Below are 21,065 nucleotides of genomic sequence, written 5' to 3'. Positions count from 1 at the left end.
GAGATAGTTCTATCTAAAGCCTCAGATTGTACTGTACATAACACTGAGAGATAGTTCTATCTGAAGCCTCAGATTGTACTGTACGTAAAACTGAGAGATAGTTCTATCTGAAGCCTCAGATTGTACTGTACATAGCACTGAGAGATAGTTCTATCTGAAGCCTCAGATTGTACTGTACGTAACACTGAGAGATAGTTCTATCTGAAGCCTCAGATTGTGCTGTGCAAAGCACTGAGAGATAGTTCTATCTAAAGCCTCAGATTGTACTGTACATAACACTGAGAGATAGTTCTATCTGAAGCCTCAGATTGTGCTGTGCAAAGCACTGAGAGATAGTTCTATCTAAAACCTCAGATTGTACTGTACATAACACTGAGAGATAGTTCTATCTAAAGCCTCAGATTGTACTGTACATAACACTGAGAGATAGTTGTTTCTGAAGCCTCAGATTGTACTGGACGTAAAACTGAGAGATAGTTCCATCTGAAGCCTCAGATTGTACTGTACATAGCACTGAGAGATAGTTCTATCTGAAGCCTCAGATTGTACTGTACGTAACACTGAGAGATAGTTCTATCTGAAGCCTCAGATTGTACTGTACATAACACTGAGAGATAGTCCTATCTGAAGCCACAGATTGTTCTGTGCAAAGCACTGGGAGATAGTTCTATCTGAAGCCTCAGATTGTACTGTACATAATACTGAGAGATAGTTCTATCTGAAGCCTCAGATGGTACTGTACATAACACTGAGAGATAGTTCTATCTGAAGCCTCAGATTGTACTGTACATAACACTAAGAGATAGTTCTATCTGAAGCCTCAGATTGTACTGTACATAACACTGAGAGATAATTCTATCTGAAGCCTCAGATTGTACTATACGTAACACTGAGAGATAGTTCTATCTGAAGCCGCAGATTTTACTGTACGTAACACTGAGAGATAGTTTTCTCTGATGCAAAAGATTGTACTGTGCATAGCACTGAGAGAAAGTTCTTCTGAAGCCTCAGATTGTACTGTACGTAACACTGAGAGATAGTTCTATCTGAAGCCTCAGATTGTACTGTGCATAGCAGTGAGAGAAGGTTCTTCTGAATCCTCAGATTGTACTGTACGTAACACTGAGAGATAGTTCTATCTGAAGCCTCAGATTGTACTGTACGTAACACTGAGAGATAGTTCTATCTGAAGCCTCAGATTATACTGCACATAGCACTGAGAGATGGTTCTATCTGAAGCCTCAGATTGTACTGTACGTAACACTGTGGGATAGTTCTATCTGAAGTCTCAGATTTTGCTGTACATAGCACTGAGAGATAGTTCTATCTAAAGCCTCAGATTGTACTGTACGTAACACTGAGAGATAGTTCTATCTGAAGCCTCAGATTGTACTGTACGTAACACTGAGAGATAGTTCTATCTGAAGCCTCAGATTGTACAGTACATAACACTGAGAGATAGTTCTTTCTGAAGCCTCAGATTGTACTGTACGTAACACTGAGAGATAGTTCTATCTGAAGCCTCAGACTGTACTGTATATAGCACTGAGAGATAGTTCTATCTAAAGCCTCAGATTGTACTGTACATAACACTGAGAGATAGTTCTATCTGAAGCCTCAGATTGTACTGTACGTAAAACTGAGAGATAGTTCTATCTGAAGCCTCAGATTGTACTGTACATAGCACTGAGAGATAGTTCTATCTGAAGCCTCAGATTGTACTGTACGTAACACTGAGAGATAGTTCTATCTGAAGCCTCAGATTGTGCTGTGCAAAGCACTGAGAGATAGTTCTATCTAAAGCCTCAGATTGTACTGTACATAACACTGAGAGATAGTTCTATCTGAAGCCTCAGATTGTGCTGTGCAAAGCACTGAGAGATAGTTCTATCTAAAGCCTCAGATTTTACTGTACATAACACTGAGAGATAGTTCTATCTAAAGCCTCAGATTGTACTGTACATACCACTGAGAGATAGTTCTTTCTGAAGCCTCAGATTGTACTGTACGTAAAACTGAGAGATAGTTCTATCTGAAGCCTCAGATTGTACTGTACATAGCACTGAGAGATAGTTCTATCTGAAGCCTCAGATTGTACTGTACGTAACACTGAGAGATAGTTCTATCTGAAGCCTCAGATTGTACTGTACATAACACTGAGAGATAGTCCTATCTGAAGCCACAGATTGTTCTGTGCAAAGCACTGGGAGATAGTTCTATCTGAAGCCTCAGATTGTACTGTACATAATACTGAGAGATAGTTCTATCTGAAGCCTCAGATGGTACTGTACATAACACTGAGAGATAGTTCTATCTGAAGCCTCAGATTGTACTGTACATAACACTAAGAGATAGTTCTATCTGAAGCCTCAGATTGTACTGTACATAACACTGAGAGATAATTCTATCTGAAGCCTCAGATTGTACAATACGTAACACTGAGAGATAGTTCTATCTGAAGCCGCAGATTTTACTGTACGTAACACTGAGAGATAGTTTTGTCTGATGCAAAAGATTGTACTGTGCATAGCACTGAGAGAAAGTTCTTCTGAAGCCTCAGATTGTACTGTACGTAACACTGAGAGATAGTTCTATCTGAAGCCTCAGATTGTACTGTACGTAACACTGAGAGATAGTTCTATCTGAAGCCTCAGATTGTACTGCACATAGCACTGAGAGATGGTTCTATCTGAAGCCTCAGATTGTACTGTACGTAACACTGTGGGATAGATCTATCTGAAGTCTCAGATTTTGCTGTACATAGCACTGAGAGATAGTTCTATCTAAAGCCTCAGATTGTACTGTACGTAACACTGAGAGATAGTTCTATCTGAAGCCTCAGATTGTACTGTACGTAACACTGAGAAATAGTTCTATCTGAAGCCTCAGATTGTACAGTACATAACACTGAGAGATAGTTCTTTCTGAAGCCTCAGATTGTACTGTACGTAACACTGAGAGATAGTTCTATCTGAAGCCTCAGACTGTACTGTATATAGCACTGAGAGATAGTTCTATCGGAAGCCTCAGATTGTACTGTACGTAACACTGAGAGATAGTTCCATCTGAAGCCTCAGATTGTACTGTACGTAACACTGAGAGATAATTCTATCTGAAGCCTCAGATTGTACTGTACGTAACATTGAGAGATAGTTCTATCTGAAGCCTCAGATTGTACTGTGCATAGCACGGAGAGATAGTTCTATCTAAAGCCTCAAATTTTACTGTACATAACACTGAGAGATAGTTCTATCTGAAGCCTCAGATTGTACTGTACATAGCACTGAGAGATAGTTCGATCTGAAGCCTCAGATTGTACTGCACGTAACACTGAGAGATAGTTCTATCTGAAGCCTCAGATTGTGCTGTGCAAAGCACTGAGAGATAGTTCTATCTAAAGCCTCAGATTGTACTGTACATAACACTGAGAGATAGTTCTATCTAAAGCCTCAGATTGTACTGTACATAACACTGAGAGATAGTTCTATCTGAAGCCTCAGATTGTACTGTCCGTAAAACTGAGAGATAGTTCTATCTGAAGCCTCAGATTGTACTGTACATAGCACTGAGAGATAGTTCTATCTGAAGCCTCAGATTGTACTGTACGTAACACTGAGAGATAGTTCTATCTGAAGCCTCAGATTGTGCTGTGCAAAGCACTGAGAGATAGTTCTATCTAAAGCCTCAGATTGTACTGTACATAACACTGAGAGATAGTTCTATCTGAAGCCTCAGATTGTGCTGTGCAAAGCACTGAGAGATAGTTCTATCTAAAGCCTCAGATTGTACTGTACATAACACTGAGAGATAGTTCTATCTAAAGCCTCAGATTGTACTGTACATAACACTGAGAGATAGTTCTTTCTGAAGCCTCAGATTGTACTGTACGTAAAACTGAGAGATAGTTCTATCTGAAGCCTCAGATTGTACTGTACATAGCACTGAGAGATAGTTCTATCTGAAGCCTCAGATTGTACTGTACGTAACACTGAGAGATAGTTCTATCTGAAGCCTCAGATTGTACTGTACATAACACTGAGAGATAGTCCTATCTGAAGCCACAGATTGTTCTGTGCAAAGCACTGGGAGATAGTTCTATCTGAAGCCTCAGATTGTACTGTACATAATACTGAGAGATAGTTCTATCTGAAGCCTCAGATGGTACTGTACATAACACTGAGAGATAGTTCTATCTGAAGCCTCAGATTGTACTGTACATAACACTAAGAGATAGTTCTATCTGAAGCCTCAGATTGTACTGTACATAGCACTGAGAGATAGTTCTATCTGAAGCCTCAGATTGTACTGTACGTAACACTGAGAGATAGTTCTATCTGAAGCCTCAGATTGTGCTGTGCAAAGCACTGAGAGATAGTTCTATCTAAAGCCTCAGATTGTACTGTACATAACACTGAGAGATAGTTCTATCTGAAGCCTCAGATTGTGCTGTGCAAAGCACTGAGAGATAGTTCTATCTAAAGCCTCAGAATTTACTGTACATAACACTGAGAGATAGTTCTATCTAAAGCCTCAGATTGTACTGTACATACCACTGAGAGATAGTTCTTTCTGAAGCCTCAGATTGTACTGTACGTAAAACTGAGAGATAGTTCTATCTGAAGCCTCAGATTGTACTGTACATAGCACTGAGAGATAGTTCTATCTGAAGCCTCAGATTGTACTGTACGTAACACTGAGAGATAGTTCTATCTGAAGCCTCAGATTGTACTGTACATAACACTGAGAGATAGTCCTATCTGAAGCCACAGATTGTTCTGTGCAAAGCACTGGGAGATAGTTCTATCTGAAGCCTCAGATTGTACTGTACATAATACTGAGAGATAGTTCTATCTGAAGCCTCAGATGGTACTGTACATAACACTGAGAGATAGTTCTATCTGAAGCCTCAGATTGTACTGTACATAACACTAAGAGATAGTTCTATCTGAAGCCTCAGATTGTACTGTACATAACACTGAGAGATAATTCTATCTGAAGCCTCAGATTGTACAATACGTAACACTGAGAGATAGTTCTATCTGAAGCCGCAGATTTTACTGTACGTAACACTGAGAGATAGTTTTGTCTGATGCAAAAGATTGTACTGTGCATAGCACTGAGAGAAAGTTCTTCTGAAGCCTCAGATTGTACTGTACGTAACACTGAGAGATAGTTCTATCTGAAGCCTCAGATTGTACTGTACGTAACACTGAGAGATAGTTCTATCTGAAGCCTCAGATTGTACTGCACATAGCACTGAGAGATGGTTCTATCTGAAGCCTCAGATTGTACTGTACGTAACACTGTGGGATAGATCTATCTGAAGTCTCAGATTTTGCTGTACATAGCACTGAGAGATAGTTCTATCTAAAGCCTCAGATTGTACTGTACGTAACACTGAGAGATAGTTCTATCTGAAGCCTCAGATTGTACTGTACGTAACACTGAGAAATAGTTCTATCTGAAGCCTCAGATTGTACAGTACATAACACTGAGAGATAGTTCTTTCTGAAGCCTCAGATTGTACTGTACGTAACACTGAGAGATAGTTCTATCTGAAGCCTCAGACTGTACTGTATATAGCACTGAGAGATAGTTCTATCGGAAGCCTCAGATTGTACTGTACGTAACACTGAGAGATAGTTCCATCTGAAGCCTCAGATTGTACTGTACGTAACACTGAGAGATAATTCTATCTGAAGCCTCAGATTGTACTGTACGTAACATTGAGAGATAGTTCTATCTGAAGCCTCAGATTGTACTGTGCATAGCACGGAGAGATAGTTCTATCTAAAGCCTCAAATTTTACTGTACATAACACTGAGAGATAGTTCTATCTGAAGCCTCAGATTGTACTGTACATAGCACTGAGAGATAGTTCGATCTGAAGCCTCAGATTGTACTGCACGTAACACTGAGAGATAGTTCTATCTGAAGCCTCAGATTGTGCTGTGCAAAGCACTGAGAGATAGTTCTATCTAAAGCCTCAGATTGTACTGTACATAACACTGAGAGATAGTTCTATCTAAAGCCTCAGATTGTACTGTACATAACACTGAGAGATAGTTCTATCTGAAGCCTCAGATTGTACTGTCCGTAAAACTGAGAGATAGTTCTATCTGAAGCCTCAGATTGTACTGTACATAGCACTGAGAGATAGTTCTATCTGAAGCCTCAGATTGTACTGTACGTAACACTGAGAGATAGTTCTATCTGAAGCCTCAGATTGTGCTGTGCAAAGCACTGAGAGATAGTTCTATCTAAAGCCTCAGATTGTACTGTACATAACACTGAGAGATAGTTCTATCTGAAGCCTCAGATTGTGCTGTGCAAAGCACTGAGAGATAGTTCTATCTAAAGCCTCAGATTGTACTGTACATAACACTGAGAGATAGTTCTATCTAAAGCCTCAGATTGTACTGTACATAACACTGAGAGATAGTTCTTTCTGAAGCCTCAGATTGTACTGTACGTAAAACTGAGAGATAGTTCTATCTGAAGCCTCAGATTGTACTGTACATAGCACTGAGAGATAGTTCTATCTGAAGCCTCAGATTGTACTGTACGTAACACTGAGAGATAGTTCTATCTGAAGCCTCAGATTGTACTGTACATAACACTGAGAGATAGTCCTATCTGAAGCCACAGATTGTTCTGTGCAAAGCACTGGGAGATAGTTCTATCTGAAGCCTCAGATTGTACTGTACATAATACTGAGAGATAGTTCTACCTGAAGCCTCAGATGGTACTGTACATAACACTGAGAGATAGTTCTATCTGAAGCCTCAGATTGTACTGTACATAACACTAAGAGATAGTTCTATCTGAAGCCTCAGATTGTACTGTACATAACACTGAGAGATAATTCTATCTGAAGCCTCAGATTGTACAATACGTAACACTGAGAGATAGTTCTATCTGAAGCCGCAGATTTTACTGTACGTAACACTGAGAGATAGTTTTGTCTGATGCAAAAGATTGTACTGTGCATAGCACTGAGAGAAAGTTCTTCTGAAGCCTCAGATTGTACTGTACGTAACACTGAGAGATAGTTCTATCTGAAGCCTCAGATTGTACTGTACGTAACACTGAGAGATAGTTCTATCTGAAGCCTCAGATTGTACTGCACATAGCACTGAGAGATGGTTCTATCTGAAGCCTCAGATTGTACTGTACGTAACACTGTGGGATAGATCTATCTGAAGTCTCAGATTTTGCTGTACATAGCACTGAGAGATAGTTCTATCTAAAGCCTCAGATTGTACTGTACGTAACACTGAGAGATAGTTCTATCTGAAGCCTCAGATTGTACTGTACGTAACACTGAGAAATAGTTCTATCTGAAGCCTCAGATTGTACAGTACATAACACTGAGAGATAGTTCTTTCTGAAGCCTCAGATTGTACTGTACGTAACACTGAGAGATAGTTCTATCTGAAGCCTCAGACTGTACTGTATATAGCACTGAGAGATAGTTCTATCGGAAGCCTCAGATTGTACTGTACGTAACACTGAGAGATAGTTCCATCTGAAGCCTCAGATTGTACTGTACGTAACACTGAGAGATAATTCTATCTGAAGCCTCAGATTGTACTGTACGTAACATTGAGAGATAGTTCTATCTGAAGCCTCAGATTGTACTGTGCATAGCACGGAGAGATAGTTCTATCTAAAGCCTCAAATTTTACTGTACATAACACTGAGAGATAGTTCTATCTGAAGCCTCAGATTGTACTGTACATAGCACTGAGAGATAGTTCGATCTGAAGCCTCAGATTGTACTGCACGTAACACTGAGAGATAGTTCTATCTGAAGCCTCAGATTGTGCTGTGCAAAGCACTGAGAGATAGTTCTATCTAAAGCCTCAGATTGTACTGTACATAACACTGAGAGATAGTTCTATCTAAAGCCTCAGATTGTACTGTACATAACACTGAGAGATAGTTCTATCTGAAGCCTCAGATTGTACTGTCCGTAAAACTGAGAGATAGTTCTATCTGAAGCCTCAGATTGTACTGTACATAGCACTGAGAGATAGTTCTATCTGAAGCCTCAGATTGTACTGTACGTAACACTGAGAGATAGTTCTATCTGAAGCCTCAGATTGTGCTGTGCAAAGCACTGAGAGATAGTTCTATCTAAAGCCTCAGATTGTACTGTACATAACACTGAGAGATAGTTCTATCTGAAGCCTCAGATTGTGCTGTGCAAAGCACTGAGAGATAGTTCTATCTAAAGCCTCAGATTGTACTGTACATAACACTGAGAGATAGTTCTATCTAAAGCCTCAGATTGTACTGTACATAACACTGAGAGATAGTTCTTTCTGAAGCCTCAGATTGTACTGTACGTAAAACTGAGAGATAGTTCTATCTGAAGCCTCAGATTGTACTGTACATAGCACTGAGAGATAGTTCTATCTGAAGCCTCAGATTGTACTGTACGTAACACTGAGAGATAGTTCTATCTGAAGCCTCAGATTGTACTGTACATAACACTGAGAGATAGTCCTATCTGAAGCCACAGATTGTTCTGTGCAAAGCACTGGGAGATAGTTCTATCTGAAGCCTCAGATTGTACTGTACATAATACTGAGAGATAGTTCTATCTGAAGCCTCAGATGGTACTGTACATAACACTGAGAGATAGTTCTATCTGAAGCCTCAGATTGTACTGTACATAACACTAAGAGATAGTTCTATCTGAAGCCTCAGATTGTACTGTACATAACACTGAGAGATAATTCTATCTGAAGCCTCAGATTGTACAATACGTAACACTGAGAGATAGTTCTATCTGAAGCCGCAGATTTTACTGTACGTAACACTGAGAGATAGTTTTGTCTGATGCAAAAGATTGTACTGTGCATAGCACTGAGAGAAAGTTCTTCTGAAGCCTCAGATTGTACTGTACGTAACACTGAGAGATAGTTCTATCTGAAGCCTCAGATTGTACTGTACGTAACACTGAGAGATAGTTCTATCTGAAGCCTCAGATTGTACTGCACATAGCACTGAGAGATGGTTCTATCTGAAGCCTCAGATTGTACTGTACGTAACACTGTGGGATAGATCTATCTGAAGTCTCAGATTTTGCTGTACATAGCACTGAGAGATAGTTCTATCTAAAGCCTCAGATTGTACTGTACGTAACACTGAGAGATAGTTCTATCTGAAGCCTCAGATTGTACTGTACGTAACACTGAGAAATAGTTCTATCTGAAGCCTCAGATTGTACAGTACATAACACTGAGAGATAGTACTTTCTGAAGCCTCAGATTGTACTGTACGTAACACTGAGAGATAGTTCTATCTGAAGCCTCAGACTGTACTGTATATAGCACTGAGAGATAGTTCTATCGGAAGCCTCAGATTGTACTGTACGTAACACTGAGAGATAGTTCCATCTGAAGCCTCAGATTGTACTGTACGTAACACTGAGAGATAATTCTATCTGAAGCCTCAGATTGTACTGTACGTAACATTGAGAGATAGTTCTATCTGAAGCCTCAGATTGTACTGTGCATAGCACGGAGAGATAGTTCTATCTAAAGCCTCAAATTTTACTGTACATAACACTGAGAGATAGTTCTATCTGAAGCCTCAGATTGTACTGTACATAGCACTGAGAGATAGTTCGATCTGAAGCCTCAGATTGTACTGCACGTAACACTGAGAGATAGTTCTATCTGAAGCCTCAGATTGTGCTGTGCCAAGCACTGAGAGATAGTTCTATCTAAAGCCTCAGATTGTACTGTACATAACACTGAGAGATAGTTCTATCTAAAGCCTCAGATTGTACTGTACATAACACTGAGAGATAGTTCTATCTGAAGCCTCAGATTGTACTGTCCGTAAAACTGAGAGATAGTTCTATCTGAAGCCTCAGATTGTACTGTACATAGCACTGAGAGATAGTTCTATCTGAAGCCTCAGATTGTACTGTACGTAACACTGAGAGATAGTTCTATCTGAAGCCTCAGATTGTGCTGTGCAAAGCACTGAGAGATAGTTCTATCTAAAGCCTCAGATTGTACTGTACATAACACTGAGAGATAGTTCTATCTGAAGCCTCAGATTGTGCTGTGCAAAGCACTGAGAGAAGTTCTATCTAAAGCCTCAGATTGTACTGTACATAACACTGAGAGATAGTTCTATCTAAAGCCTCAGATTGTACTGTACATAACACTGAGAGATAGTTCTTTCTGAAGCCTCAGATTGTACTGTACGTAAAACTGAGAGATAGTTCTATCTGAAGCCTCAGATTGAACTGTACATAGCACTGAGAGATAGTTCTATCTGAAGCCTCAGATTGTACTGTACGTAACACTGAGAGATAGTTCTATCTGAAGCCTCAGATTGTACTGTACATAACACTGAGAGATAGTCCTATCTGAAGTCACAGATTGTTCTGTGCAAAGCACTGGGAGATAGTTCTATCTGAAGCCTCAGATTGTACTGTACATAATACTGAGAGATAGTTCTATCTGAAGCCTCAGATGGTACTGTACATAACACTGAGAGATAGTTCTATCTGAAGCCTCAGATTGTACTGTACATAACACTAAGAGATAGTTCTATCTGAAGCCTCAGATTGTACTGTACATAACACTGAGAGATAATTCTATCTGAAGCCTCAGATTGTACTATACGTAACACTGAGAGATAGTTCTATCTGAAGCCGCAGATTTTACTGTACGTAACACTGAGAGATAGTTTTGTCTGATGCAAAAGATTGTACTGTGCATAGCACTGAGAGAAAGTTCTTCTGAAGCCTCAGATTGTACTGTACGTAACACTGAGAGATAGTTCTATCTGAAGCCTCAGATTGTACTGTGCATAGCAGTGAGAGAAGGTTCTTCTGAATCCTCAGATTGTACTGTACGTAACACTGAGAGATAGTTCTATCTAAAGCCTCAGATTGTACTGTACATAACACTGAGAGATAATTCTATCTGAAGCCTCAGATTGTACTGAACGTAACACTGAGAGATGGTTCTATCTGAAGCCTCAGATTGTACTATACGTAACACTGAGAGATAATTCTATCTGAAGCCTCAGATTGTACTATACGTAAAACTGAGAGATAGTTCTATCTGAAGCCTCAGATTTTACTGTACGTCACACTGAGAGAAAGTTCTGTCTGAAGCAAAAGATTGTACTGTGCATAGCACTGAGAGAAAGTTCTTCTGAAGCCTCAGATTGTACTGTACGTAACACTGAGAGATAGTTCTATCTGAAGCCTCAGATTGTACTGTGCATAGCAGAGAGAGAAGGTTCTTCTCCATCCTCAGATTGTACTGTACGTAACACTGACAGATAGTTCTAACTGAAGCCTCAGATTGTACTGTACGTAACTCTGAGAGATAGTTCTATCTGAAGCCTCAGATTGTACTGCACATAGCACTGAGAGATGGTTCTATCTGAAGCCTCAGATTGTACTGTACGTAACACTGAGAGAAAGTTCTATCTGAAGTCTCAGATTTTGCTGTACATAGCACTGAGAGATAGTTCTATCTAAAGCCTCAGATTGTACCGTATGTAACACTGAGAGATATTTCTATCTGAAGCCTCAGATTGTACTGTACGTAACACTGAGAGATAGTTCTATCTGAAGCCTCAGATTGTACAGTACATAACACTGAGAGATAGTTCTATCTGAAGCCTCAGATTGTACTGTACGTAACACTGAGAGATAGTTCTATCTGAAGCCTCAGACTGTACTGTACATAGCACTGAGAGATAGTTCTATCGGAAGCCTCAGATTGTACTGTACATAACACTGAGAGATAGTTCTATCTGAAGCCTCAGATTGTACTGTACGTAACACTGAGAGATAATTCTATCTGAAGCCTCAGATTGTACTGTACGTAACACTGAGAGATAGTTCAACTGAAGCCTCAGATTGTTCTGTGCATAGCACTGAGAGATAGTTCTATCTAAAGCCTCAAATTGTACTGTACATAACACTGAGAGATAGTTCTATCTGAAGCCTCAGATTGTACTGTACATAGCACTGAGAGATAGTTCGATCTGAAGCCTCAGATTGTACTGTACGTAACACTGAGAAATAGTTCTATCTGAAGCCTCAGATTGTGCTGTGCAAAGCACTGAGAGATAGTTCTATCGAAAGCCTCACATTGTACTGTACATAACACTGAGAGATAGTTCTATCTAAAGCCTCAGATTGTACTGTACATAACACTGAGAGATAGTTCTATCTGAAGCCTCAGATTGTACTGTACGTAAAACTGAGAGACAGTTCTATCTGAAGCCTCAGATTGTACTGTACATAGCACTGAGAGATAGTTCTATCTGAAGCCTCAGATTGTACTGTACGTAACACTGAGAGATAGTTCTATCTGAAGCCTCAGATTGTACTGTACATAACACTGAGAGATAGTCCTATCTGAAGCCACAGATTGTTCTGAGCATAGCACTGGGAGATAGTTCTATCTGAAGCCTCAGATTGTACTGTACATAATACTGAGAGATAGTTCTATCTGAAGCCTCAGATTGTACTGTACATAACACTGAGAGATAGTTCTATCTGAAGCCTCAGATTGTACTGTACATAACACTGAGAGATAGTTCTATCTGAAGCCTCAGATTGTACTGTTCATAACACTGAGAGATAATTCTATCTGAAGCCTCAGGTTGTATTGTACGTAACACTGAGAGATGGTTCTATATGAAGCCTCAGATTGTACTATACGTAACACTGAGAGATAATTCTATCTGAAGCCTCAGATTGTACTATACGTAAAACTGAGAAATAGTTCTATCTGAAGTCTCAGATTTTACTGTACGTCAGACTGAGAGATAGTTCTGTCTGAAGCAAAAGATTGTACTGTGCATAGCACTGAGAGAAAGTTCTTCTGAAGCCTCAGATTGTACTGTACGTAACACTGAGAGATAGTTCTATCTGACGCCTCAGATTGTACTGTGCATAGCAGAGAGAGAAGGTTCTTCTGAATCCTCAGATTGGACTGTACGTAACACTGAGAGATAGTTCTATCTGAAGCCTCAGATTGTACTGTACGTAACACTGAGAGATAGTTCTATCTGAAGCCTCAGATTGTACTGCACATAGCACTGAGAGATGGTTCTATCTGAAGCCTCAGATTGTACTGTATGTAACACTGTGGGATAGTTCTATCTGAAGTCTCAGATTTTGCTGTACATAGCACTGAGAGATAGTTCTATCTAAAGCCTCAGATTGTACTGTACGTAACACTGAGAGATAGTTCTATCTGAAGCCTCAGATTGTACTGTACGTAACACTGAGAGATAGTTCTATCTGAAGCCTCAGATTGTACAGTACATAACACTGAGAGATAGTTCTTTCTGAAGCCTCAGATTGTACTGTACGTAACACTGAGAGATAGTTCTATCTGAAGCCTCAGACTGTACTGTATATAGCACTGAGAGATAGTTCTATCGGAAGCCTCAGATTGTACTGTACGTAACACTGAGAGACAGTTCCATCTGAAGCCTCAGATTGTACTGTACGTAACACTGAGAGATAATTCTATCTGAAGCCTCAGATTGTACTGTACGTAACATTGAGAGATAGTTCTATCTGAAGCCTCAGATTGTACTGTGCATAGCACGGAGAGATAGTTCTATCTAAAGCCTCAAATTTTACTGTACATAACACTGAGAGATAGTTCTATCTGGAGCCTCAGATTGTACTGTACAGAGCACTGAGAGATAGTTCGATCTGAAGCCTCAGATTGTACTGCACGTAACACTGAGAGATAGTTCTATCTGAAGCCTCAGATTGTGCTGTGCAAAGCACTGAGAGATAGTTCTATCTAAAGCCTCAGATTGTACTGTACATAACACTGAGAGATAGTTCTATCTGAAGCCTCAGATTGTACTGTACGTAAAACTGAGAGATAGTTCTATCTGAAGCCTCAGATTGTACTGTACATAGCACTGAGAGATAGTTGTATCTGAAGCCTCAGATTGTACTGTACGTAACACTGAGAGATAGTTCTATCTGAAGCCTCAGATTGTGCTGTGCAAAGCACTGAGAGATAGTTCTACCTAAAGCCTCAGATAGTACTGTACATAACACTGAGAGATAGTTCTATCTGAAGCCTCAGATTGTGCTGTGCAAAGCACTGAGAGATAGTTCTATCTAAAGCCTTAGATTGTACTGTACATAACACTGAGAGATAGTTCTATCTAAAGCCTCAGATTGTACTGTACATAACACTGAGAGATAGTTCTTTCTGAAGCCTCAGATTGTACTGTACGTAAAACTGAGAGATAGTTCTATCTGAAGCCTCAGATTGTACTGTACATAGCACTGAGAGATAGTTCTATCTGAAGCCTCAGATTGTACTGTACGTAACACTGAGAGATAGTTCTATCTGAAGCCTCAGATTGTACTGTACATAACACTGAGAGATAGTCCTATCTGAAGCCACAGATTGTTCTGTGCATAGCACTGGGAGATAGTTCTATCTGAAGCCTCAGATTGTACTGTACATAATACTGAGAGATAGTTCTATCTGAAGCCTCAGATGGTACTGTACATAACACTGAGAGATAGTTCTATCTGAAGCCTCAGATTGTACTGTACATAACACTAAGAGATAGTTCTATCTGAAGCCTCAGATTGTACTGTACATAACACTGAGAGATAGTTCTATCTGAAGCCTCAGATTGTACTGTACATAGCACTGAGAGATAGTTCTATCGGAAGCCTCAGATTGTACTGTTCATAACACTGAGAGATAGTTCTATCTAAAGCCTCAGCTTGTACTGTGCATAGCACTGAGAGCTAGTTCCAACTAACGCCTCAGATTGTACTGTACATAACACTGAGAGATAGTTCTATCTGACTCCTCAGATTGTACTGTACATAACACTGAGAGATAGTTCTATCTGAAGGCTCAGATTGTACTGTTCATAACACTGAGAGATAATTCTATCTGAAGCCTCAGATTGTATTGTACGTAACACTGAGAGATGGTTCTATCTGAAGCCTCAGATTGTACTATACGTCACACTGAGAGATAATTCTATCTGAAGCCTCAGATTGTACTATACGTAAAACTGAGAGATAGTTCTATCTGAAGTCTCAGATTTTACTGTACGTCAGACTGAGAGATAGTTCTGTCTGAAGCAAAAGATTGTACTGTGCATAGCACTGAGAGAAAGTTCTTCTGAAGCCTCAGATTGTACTGTACGTAACACTGAGAGATAGTTCTATCTGAAGCCTCAGATTGTACTGTACGTAACACTGAGAGATAGTTCTATCTGAAGCCTCAGATTGTACTGCACATAGCACTGAGAGATGGTTCTATCTGAAGCCTCAGATTGTACTGTACGTAACACAGTGGGATAGTTCTGTCTGAAGTCTCAGATTTTGCTGTACATAGCACTGAGAGATAGTTCTATCTAAAGCCTCAGATTGTACTGTACGTAACACTGAGAGATAGTTTTATCTGAAGCCTCAGATTGTACAGTACATAACACTGAGAGATAGTTCTATCTGAAGCCTCAGATTGTACTGTACGTAACACTGAGAGATAGTTCTATCTGAAGCCTCAGACTGTACTGTATATAGCACTGAGAGATAGTTCTATCGGAAGCCTCAGATTGTACTGTACGTAACACTGAGAGATAGTTCCATCTGAAGCCTCAGATTGTACTGTACGTAACACTGAGAGATAATTCTATCTGAAGCCTCAGATTGTACTGTACGTAACACTGAGAGATAGTTCTATCTGAAGCCTCAGATTGTACTGTGCATAGCACTGAGAGATAGTTCTATCTAAAGCCTCAAATTGTACTGTACATAACACTGAGAACATAGTTCTATCTGAAGCCTCAGATTGTGCTGTGCAAAGCACTGAGAGATAGTTCTATCTAAAGCCTCAGATTGTACTGTACATAACACTGAGAGAAAGTTCTTCTGAAGCCTCAGATTGTACTGTACGTAAAACTGAGAGATAGTTCTATCTGAAGCCTCAGATTGTACTGTACATAGCACTGAGAGATAGTTGTATCTGAAGCCTCAGATTGTACTGTACGTAACACTGAGAGATAGTTCTATCTGAAGCCTCAGATTGTGCTGGGCAAAGCACTGAGAGATAGTTCTATCTAAAGCCTCAGATTGTACTGTACATAACACTGAGAGATAGTTCTATCTGAAGCCTCAGATTGTACTGTACATAACACTGAGAGATAGTTCTATCTGAAGGCTCAGATTGTACTGTCCATAGCACTGAGAGATAGTTCGATCGGAAGCCTCAGATTGTACTGTTCATAACACTGAGAGATAGTTCTATCTAAAGCCTCAGCTTGTACTGTGCATAGCACTGAGAGCGAGTTCCAACTAACGCCTCAGATTGTACTGTACATAACACTGAGAGATAGTTCTATCTGAAGCCTCAGATTGTACTGTACATAACACTGAGAGATAGTTCTATCTGAAGCCTCAGATTGTACTGTTCATAACACTGAGAGATAATTCTATCTGAAGCCTCAGGTTGTATTATACGTAACACTGAGAGATGGTTCTATATGAAGCCTCAGATTGTACTATACGTAACACTGAGAGATAATTCTATCTGAAGCCTCAGATTGTACTATACGTAAAACTGAGAAATAGTTCTATCTGAAGTCTCAGATTTTACTGTACGTCAGACTGAGAGATAGTTCTGTCTGAAGCAAAAGATTGTACTGTGCATAGCACTGAGAGAAAGTTCTTCTGAAGCCTCAGATTGTACTGTACGTAACACTGAGAGATAGTTCTATCTGAAGCCTCAGATTGTACTGTGCATAGCAGAGAGAGAAGGTTCTTCTGAATCCTCAGATTGGACTGTACGTAACACTGAGAGATAGTTCTATCTGAAGCCTCAGATTGTACTGTACGTAACACTGAGAGATAGTTCTATCTGAAGCCTCAGATTGTACTGCACATAGCACTGAGAGATGGTTCTATCTGAAGCCTCAGATTGTACTGTATGTAACACTGTGGGTTAGTTCTATCTGAAGTCTCAGATTTTGCTGTACATAGCACTGAGAGATAGTTCTATCTAAAGCCTCAGATTGTACTGTACGTAACACTGAGAGATAGTTCTATCTGAAGCCTCAGATTGTACTGTACGTAACACTGAGAGATAGTTCTATCTGAAGCCTCAGATTGTACAGTACATAACACTGAGAGATAGTTCTTTCTGAAGCCTCAGATTGTACTGTACGTAACACTGAGAGATAGTTCTATCTGAAGCCTCAGACTGTACTGTATATAGCACTGAGAGATAGTTCTATCGGAAGCCTCAGATTGTACTGTACGTAACACTGAGAGACAGTTCCATCTGAAGCCTCAGATTGTACTGTACGTAACACTGAGAGATAATTCTATCTGAAGCCTCAGATTGTACTGTACGTAACATTGAGAGATAGTTCTATCTGAAGCCTCAGATTGTACTGTGCATAGCACGGAGAGATAGTTCTATCTAAAGCCTCAAATTTTACTGTACATAACACTGAGAGATAGTTCTATCTGGAGCCTCAGATTGTACTGTACAGAGCACTGAGAGATAGTTCGATCTGAAGCCTCAGATTGTACTGCACGTAACACTGAGAGATAGTTCTATCTGAAGCCTCAGATTGTGCTGTGCAAAGCACTGAGAGATAGTTCTATCTAAAGCCTCAGATTGTACTGTACATAACACTGAGAGATAGTTCTATCTGAAGCCTCAGATTGTACTGTACGTAAAACTGAGAGATAGTTCTATCTGAAGCCTCAGATTGTACTGTACATAGCACTGAGAGATAGTTGTATCTGAAGCCTCAGATTGTACTGTACGTAACACTGAGAGATAGTTCTATCTGAAGCCTCAGATTGTGCTGTGCAAAGCACTGAGAGATAGTTCTACCTAAAGCCTCAGATAGTACTGTACATAACACTGAGAGATAGTTCTATCTGAAGCCTCAGATTGTGCTGTGCAAAGCACTGAGAGATAGTTCTATCTAAAGCCTTAGATTGTACTGTACATAACACTGAGAGATAGTTCTATCTAAAGCCTCAGATTGTACTGTACATAACACTGAGAGATAGTTCTTTCTGAAGCCTCAGATTGTACTGTACGTAAAACTGAGAGATAGTTCTATCTGAAGCCTCAGATTGTACTGTACATAGCACTGAGAGATAGTTCTATCTGAAGCCTCAGATTGTACTGTACGTAACACTGAGAGATAGTTCTATCTGAAGCCTCAGATTGTACTGTACATAACACTGAGAGATAGTCCTATCTGAAGCCACAGATTGTTCTGTGCATAGCACTGGGAGATAGTTCTATCTGAAGCCTCAGATTGTACTGTACATAATACTGAGAGATAGTTCTATCTGAAGCCTCAGATGGTACTGTACATAACACTGAGAGATAGTTCTATCTGAAGCCTCAGATTGTACTGTACATAACACTAAGAGATAGTTCTATCTGAAGCCTCAGATTGTACTGTACATAACACTGAGAGATAGTTCTATCTGAAGCCTCAGATTGTACTGTACATAGCACTGAGAGATAGTTCTATCGGAAGCCTCAGATTGTACTGTTCATAACACTGAGAGATAGTTCTATCTAAAGCCTCAGCTTGTACTGTGCATAGCACTGAGAGCTAGTTCCAACTAACGCCTCAGATTGTACTGTACATAACACTGAGAGATAGTTCTATCTGACTCCTCAGATTGTACTGTACATAACACTGAGAGATAGTTCTATCTGAAGGCTCAGATTGTACTGTTCATAACACTGAGAGATAATTCTATCTGAAGCCTCAGATTGTATTGTACGTAACACTGAGAGATGGTTCTATCTGAAGCCTCAGATTGTACTATACGTCACACTGAGAGATAATTCTATCTGAAGCCTCAGATTGTACTATACGTAAAACTGAGAGATAGTTCTATCTGAAGTCTCAGATTTTACTGTACGTCAGACTGAGAGATAGTTCTGTCTGAAGCAAAAGATTGTACTGTGCATAGCACTGAGAGAAAGTTCTTCTGAAGCCTCAGATTGTACTGTACGTAACACTGAGAGATAGTTCTATCTGAAGCCTCAGATTGTACTGTACGTAACACTGAGAGATAGTTCTATCTGAAGCCTCAGATTGTACTGCACATAGCACTGAGAGATGGTTCTATCTGAAGCCTCAGATTGTACTGTACGTAACACTGTGGGATAGTTCTGTCTGAAGTCTCAGATTTTGCTGTACATAGCACTGAGAGATAGTTCTATCTAAAGCCTCAGATTGTACTGTACGTAACACTGAGAGATAGTTTTATCTGAAGCCTCAGATTGTACAGTACATAACACTGAGAGATAGTTCTATCTGAAGCCTCAGATTGTACTGTACGTAACACTGAGAGATAGTTCTATCTGAAGCCTCAGACTGTACTGTATATAGCACTGAGAGATAGTTCTATCGGAAGCCTCAGATTGTACTGTACGTAACACTGAGAGATAGTTCCATCTGAAGCCTCAGATTGTACTGTACGTAACACTGAGAGATAATTCTATCTGAAGCCTCAGATTGTACTGTACGTAACACTGAGAGATAGTTCTATCTGAAGCCTCAGATTGTACTGTGCATAGCACTGAGAGATAGTTCTATCTAAAGCCTCAAATTGTACTGTACATAACACTGAGAACATAGTTCTATCTGAAGCCTCAGATTGTGCTGTGCAAAGCACTGAGAGATAGTTCTATCTAAAGCCTCAGATTGTACTGTACATAACACTGAGAGAAAGTTCTTCTGAAGCCTCAGATTGTACTGTACGTAAAACTGAGAGATAGTTCTATCTGAAGCCTCAGATTGTACTGTACATAGCACTGAGAGATAGTTGTATCTGAAGCCTCAGATTGTACTGTACGTAACACTGAGAGATAGTTCTATCTGAAGCCTCAGATTGTGCTGTGCAAAGCACTGAGAGATAGTTCTATCTAAAGCCTCAGATTGTACTGTACATAACACTGAGAGATAGTTCTATCTGAAGCCTCAGATTGTGCTGTGCAAAGCACTGAGAGATAGTTCTATCTAAAGCCTTAGATTGTACTGTACATAACACTGAGAGATAGTTCTATCTAAAGCCTCAGATTGTACTGTACATAACACTGAGAGATAGTTTTTTCTGAAGCCTCAGATTGTACTGTACGTAAAACTGAGAGATAGTTCTATCTGAAGCCTCAGATTGTACTGTACATAGCACTGAGAGATAGTTCTATCTGAAGCCTCAGATTGTACTGGACGTAACACTGAGAGATAGTTCTATCTGAAGCCTCAGATTGTACTGTACATAACACTGAGAGATAGTCCTATCTGAAGCCACAGATTGTTCTGTGCATAGCACTGGGAGATAGTTCTATCTGAAGCCTCAGATTGTACTGTACATAATACTGAGAGATAGTTCTATCTGAAGCCTCAGATGGTACTGTACATAACACTGAGAGATAGTTCTATCTGAAGCCTCAGATTGTACTGGACATAATACTGAGAGATAGTTCTATCTGAAGCCTCAGATTGTACTGTACATAACACTGAGAGATAGTTCTATCTGAAGCCTCAGATTGTACTGTACATAGCACTGAGAGATAGTTCTATCGGAAGCCTCAGATTGTACTGTTCATAACACTGAGAGATAGTTCTATCTAAAGCCTCAGCTTGTACTGTGCATAGCACTGAGAGCTAGTTCCAACTAACGCCTCAGATTGTACTGTACATAACACTGAGAGATAGTTCTATCTGACTCCTCAGATTGTACTGTACATAACACTGAGAGATAGTTCTATCTGAAGGCTCAGATTGTACTGTTCATAACACTGAGAGATAATTCTATCTGAAGCCTCAGATTGTATTGTACGTAACACTGAGAGATGGTTCTATCTGAAGCCTCAGATTGTACTATACGTCACACTGAGAGATAATTCTATCTGAAGCCTCAGATTGTACTATACGTAAAACTGAGAGATAGTTCTATCTGAAGTCTCAGATTTTACTGTACGTCAGACTGAGAGATAGTTCTGTCTGAAGCAAAAGAT

This window comes from Mustelus asterias, unplaced genomic scaffold, assembly GCF_964213995.1.
Source record: "Mustelus asterias unplaced genomic scaffold, sMusAst1.hap1.1 HAP1_SCAFFOLD_306, whole genome shotgun sequence".
NCBI classification, from domain to species: Eukaryota; Metazoa; Chordata; class Chondrichthyes; order Carcharhiniformes; family Triakidae; genus Mustelus; species Mustelus asterias.
The sequence above is the reverse complement of the archived record's forward strand: the minus strand, read 5'-3'. Positions refer to the sequence as shown.